The 5,162-nt window shown below is 46.2% G+C and overlaps 1 pseudogene; it reads right to left on the bottom strand.

Annotated features, from left to right (window-relative positions):
- Positions 1 to 709: 709 nt before the first annotated feature.
- LOC147457166 (uncharacterized) lies at positions 710 to 2,131 on the bottom strand (annotated as a pseudogene).
- Between the last annotated feature and the right edge of the window lie 3,031 nt (positions 2,132 to 5,162).

Genomic DNA, 5,162 nt, shown 5'->3' with positions numbered 1-5,162 from the left:
TCTGGACCATTAACACAAGTGAAGTTTGGATATCAAGGTATGCGGAGCTCGCGACAGTTGTGCCGAGCATTCTCTCGTGGGAAGGTGGCCCAACTTGAGAGGATTTTTTTAATAAAAACAAGCTTTTTTGGTAATCTGGTCGCCATGCAGAAAACGGGCAGAAGCATATAGCAACCAAGGAGGCCTAGCATGGAAAGGGCTGCCATCTGCCAGGCATGAGAGTCTGGTGGCGGGGACGGCATAAGGTGAGAGAGGAGGCCGCCATCGAGGAGGAGGGTGTGGGGGAAAAGAGGGCTGGACTGCAGTAGGCAGAAGGAGGACCAGAAGGTGGAGGTCGCAAGCTGTATGGGCGGACTGTGCGAGTTCAAGGGCATGGAGGTCGTCCACGGCTTAAAAAAACAAAGGCCGTAAGCAGCGCATCCAGTGGAGGAGGGAGAGAGGGGCCTACTGTCCAAGGTCGAGACCTCCACTAAAAGAAAAGCCGAGAGCTGCCCAGGCGGATATAGCAAGGAGAGCCGCCAGAGGGGTGGCTTTCAGCATAACCTTGAAGGGGTGATCACTGAAGGGAGGGCCGCCTTGAGGTGTGCTGGGCCGTGAGCAAAAGAGAATGCCGGCAGTTGTGGTGGCTCAATGTACAGAGAGGACGGATGGTTGCAGGAATAGGTGAAGGCCGAGAGCTAAGGGCTCTATAGCAGCTACAGAAAAGGAGTCAAGGGGCTGCTCACAAAGGGGCTCCTCAAGAGCGTAAGGAGAGGGGCACGCCAGTTGCAAGGGCGACCTGTGCTCCGGCTCTCTCTAGATATTGGACTCTCAAGGATGTGGCACCCTTGAGAGTCGTCCGAGTGGCGCGCATGTTGACTTGCTGGGCCGATTCAGCAGGTCATTTTCGACACTCAGTTTTTTTTCCAACGGCCTTGGTTTGCACAAAAGGCTTGTTTTTCCAACGGCCTTGGTTTGCACAAAAGGCCAAATGCTCAATCCAAAAAGGTGATTACACACCAGCAGCGAGGTTTGAACTTAAGTACTCGCAATGAGAGACGTGATGCTCAACCACTAGCATAGCCATAGTGGTTTGTTCCAAGCCCGTGTTCAAACGGTTATATTGTTTAAACCCGGGGGTGTGTGTGTGTGTGTGTGTGTGTGTGGGGGTGGGGGTGGGGCCGGTTGCCGGTGGACGGACCTCCCTGCCATGTCGGCAGAGAGTCCAATATCTAGGACGAGCCGAGCTTGGAGGGCTGAAAACAGAGCTTCAGGCAAGCATGAGGGGATTGGAGGCCGCAAGGGTGATGGCCATGAACTGCAGGGCCGAGGGCTCATGAGAGAGGGTGGAGGTGATGCTACTGCAAGAAGAGGAAAAGGAGGCGTGCAAGGCACTGCGGAGGACAAAGGAGTTATAGCAAGTCAGGGCTTGGAAGGAAAGCCATCAGTTGAACATGGAGGACTGGCATGCAATTGAAGGGAGGCTGCGATTTTGAGGAGGGCTGGGAGTAGTAGATAGGGGGCCGCCTTTGAATGAGAAGAATTGGCCGCCAAGGATTGCACCAGAGAAGGCACTTGGTTAGAGAAGGCACTTGGTTGATGCCATCATTGTATCTAGGTGTTTTTTTGTGATGCATAATGTGCTTGTAGTTTTCTCGAGTGGTTTGAGTTCAATCGTCCTTTCCGTCTAATCTCGTGCAGTGAGTCCGTGGTAGCGTTGGCTTTGGATAGGTTGTGTGTGAGTGCGCAGAGAGAGGAAGAGCGGTTGTGTTTTCACATCAGGGTTGTGTACGATCGAGGCAGGTATAGTCTCCCGGTGTGGGTGTGTTTACAATGTGTGATGGTGGGCTGTCCATAAGTGATTGCGTGTAGCTGGTGGTGCTTGAAGGCGAGCCGGTGCATTGGAGGTTGGCAAAAAGTGTGCGTGTGTGTGATTCTGTGTGGTTAGGTGTGTCGGATATTCATTGGGCTATAAAGAGGCAATTATTTTGTGTGCTGGGTGTGCTCCCCCTTCTCCCTTTCCAACGTGCCATCTCCCTTGAAGGTGAACACGAGGGGGAGGATTCCGGGTATGTCCCTCAAGTACTCAAGCACTTGGGCCTTCCATAGGAGTTGGGTGTTTGTAAAGTGCTCCTCATCAATGAGCTTTGTTTTTCTTGCATAGCACGAGAAATCATGATCTGATTTGTCATGTCCTAGTGATCTCTCTCTGTCTCTGTCTCTCTCCCTTTCTCTACAAAAGTATAACTGAATAGAAGCAAAATGTCAAGCATAGAAAAGAACGCTACATGATAGTTTGGCTCAGAGCGTCCAAGAAGATTATTATTGATTAGGAACTTAAGCACAAGCCCTTTGCTCTATATTGAAAGGTTGGGCATATAAGCCTAACAACTACAACTCCTAACGGAAGGGGAAATGAAAAAAGTGTTCAGATTTATGAGTACATGGGGAAGAGAGATTTAAATTTGGTCATCTCTCTTTGCGCCTAGACCTCTATGTCCATGTGAGCTTAATTTTAAGTCACATACATAGCAAATCCTAGTAAGTGGAAGCAAGTCCAAATGACATGCCCATTTGCTCTTGAGAGAAAAAGCAACAGTTTCACTTCCAAAAAGCATCAACCTCAAAGCCTTCGCACTCACGATTCTTACAACGAGCCTCGTGAATGGGCTGTCTCGTGCATGCATCTGCAAGGAAATTTTTTTTGTCTGCTAGCCCTACAGATGCTCTTGTGATTATCATACACTAACCTCCGGTCCAAGTTCTTGTCACACGCATGTGATGTCCTCGTCAATTTGCAGAGGGTATAAACTATACCAGACATGCTGAACTGAGCAGTTGAATCTTCCATGGCTACTACAGCTACTGAGGTCTGATTAAATGTCATAGCTCTCTTCCTTTAGAAAGCGTGGCAGCTTGTTGTGCTCGACCTCCACACTGTGTAGGCACGAAACAAAAGAAGCCCTACATGGGTGCAGCCGCAATGTCATGCAGAGACTAGAAGAACACTAGGAGGAAGACAAAGAATAAAGTCTCTCTCTTTCTCTCTCTCTCTCTCTCTCTCTCGTGTTGATACATTCAAGCAATCAAAGCATAGGGAAACAATAGTGTCTAGAGACAAACCTGGATAATTTTGAACGCGATTGTTACTGCTGCTTCTGCCTCTTTCTTGTGATTGGTTACTTGTTTATATAGCAGAGCAATATATTATATAGAGAAGGAAACAGTGAACATCGTGAAAAGATTTTCATGGCGGACCTGCTTTTCTTTGGTTGGACTGATGGTTGTTTTTTTAATTTTTAATTTTACTTGATGAGTTCTGCATACGCCACTTGGTGGCTTGTGGGTTCAAAGATGAGAGAAAGGGCCTTTGGCTCACCAAGTAATCAACATTAAAGAGGGAAAAAGTATATCTTATGCATATTTGCTCTAATGGCTTCATTGTCTTTGAGAGGAGGGTAAAACATTGGACCGCCTACTCAGGATGCTTTCAGAGCACTTGTCTTCCTCATGAACCGTCAAGAAGATGATTCTTGCTGAAAAAAGTTTGGTGCACACAAAGGCGCAATTCTCTCTTCATGCATGTACCCAAAACAGAAGTGATTTTGTTTCAATTAAACTTTAAGAATAGTAGGTAAAGAGGAATTCCATTTACATTGCTTATTTTGAATGGTTTTTTAGAATGAAACATAAGAAAATTCGATAAAATGTCCAAAAATAACAAAATTGACAATAGAGTCACATGATGAGGATACTTTTGTTGGGGTAAAGACATGGCACCTTTGCCTAGGGTCGGACATCCGATGTCCGGTTGCCCACTATGTGTACATACTTAGCTTATTCTTTCGGTATACTCTCAAGGGGTTCACTCAAAATAATGTACAATAGTACGTCAGTTCAACAAAGGGGTTCATTTCTCTTATAAACTTACAAAAAATAACATACAAAAGGGTGTTTTAAATTGAAAAATTGAAAATTTTGGTACATTAGGGGTTTTTTAAATGAGAAAAGCCGTACATAAGGGGTATTTATATACCTCAAAAAATAAATAATAAGGGGTTTCATAAATACCTCTTGAATGCATGTGCTATACAAGATCTCTATATAGGGATCCCCCAAGGATATACTAAAGAATAAGGAGCTCCTCAAATTCTTGAGGCTTGGTCCACCAACACACAATGCTTCTCTTGCTTCTCCCTTTCCCCACATGCACCACACATGCATCGCACCATGAACTCATCCATCTACACTACGTGCAATCCTCCCTTAGTGACAACGGAGCTCGATGTTGGATCGGAGCAGTTCGGTACGAATCCGCAAGGATCGGTTGCAGTCAAAGGAGATCGGGTGGATCTCAAAGCTCATAGCTCCCGATGTATGCTAGCCCTCCAAAGCGAGCATGGAATCTTGGAGAATCAAGGGTATCTGGGGGGGGGGGGGGGGGGGGGGGGGGGGGGGGGGGGGGGGGGGCGATCGGGGATTGGTAGAATGAAGCTTTGACTTTCTCATAAGCTTGGAATTCTGCAAGTCTAGTAGTTGTATGAGAAGCCAACACAAAGCATCAAATCTTCAGAGCGAGCAAAGGAAATTGAGCAGATAGGAAATGTCTAGAGCTGGCAGTGGCATCGGAGACCACTTGAGAAGAATCAAGTGGATAGAAAATCAAGCTCTGAATCGGGCTACAATCAACCTTAGAAAAGCTTTTCCATAAGCTTGGGAGAAAATCTTTAGAGCTTGATAAATTTGCAAGTAGCTAATCGAGGGATGGTGTGGCTATTGGGATCAAGCAATCTAGAGCAAAGCAAGCCAGTTCGAGTAGGTTGAGAGAAATTCAAGCGGGTAGCAGAGAGAAATCGGGCACTAAGCAGGCCTTTGAAACTAGGTCAATTGAGAGAAAATCATGGTAGCAAGCATTGCAAGGGGAAAATTGTAGTAGAGCTCTCTAACATCAATAGTAGATGGGCAATAGCGTTTACAAAACTAGCCAATTGTTGGAGTCTTGTGCAAGCACAAGGATAAAGAGAGTGTCTATCACACACACACACACACACACACACACACACACAAGGAGAGCAATTGTAGTTTTTGGCAACAAACAAGAAAATCGAGCAACAATGAGTACTACCAAAAGGGGAAATCAAGGAGCTAAAGGTAGCCAACTCAAATTGATTGCAAATTGCAAG

The sequence above is a fragment of the Adiantum capillus-veneris genome, chromosome 5 (genome assembly GCF_014529385.1).
Source record: "Adiantum capillus-veneris isolate H3 chromosome 5, ASM1452938v2, whole genome shotgun sequence".
Classification (NCBI taxonomy): Eukaryota; Viridiplantae; Streptophyta; class Polypodiopsida; order Polypodiales; family Pteridaceae; genus Adiantum; species Adiantum capillus-veneris.
This window is presented reverse-complemented; position numbering and strand designations above follow the sequence as displayed.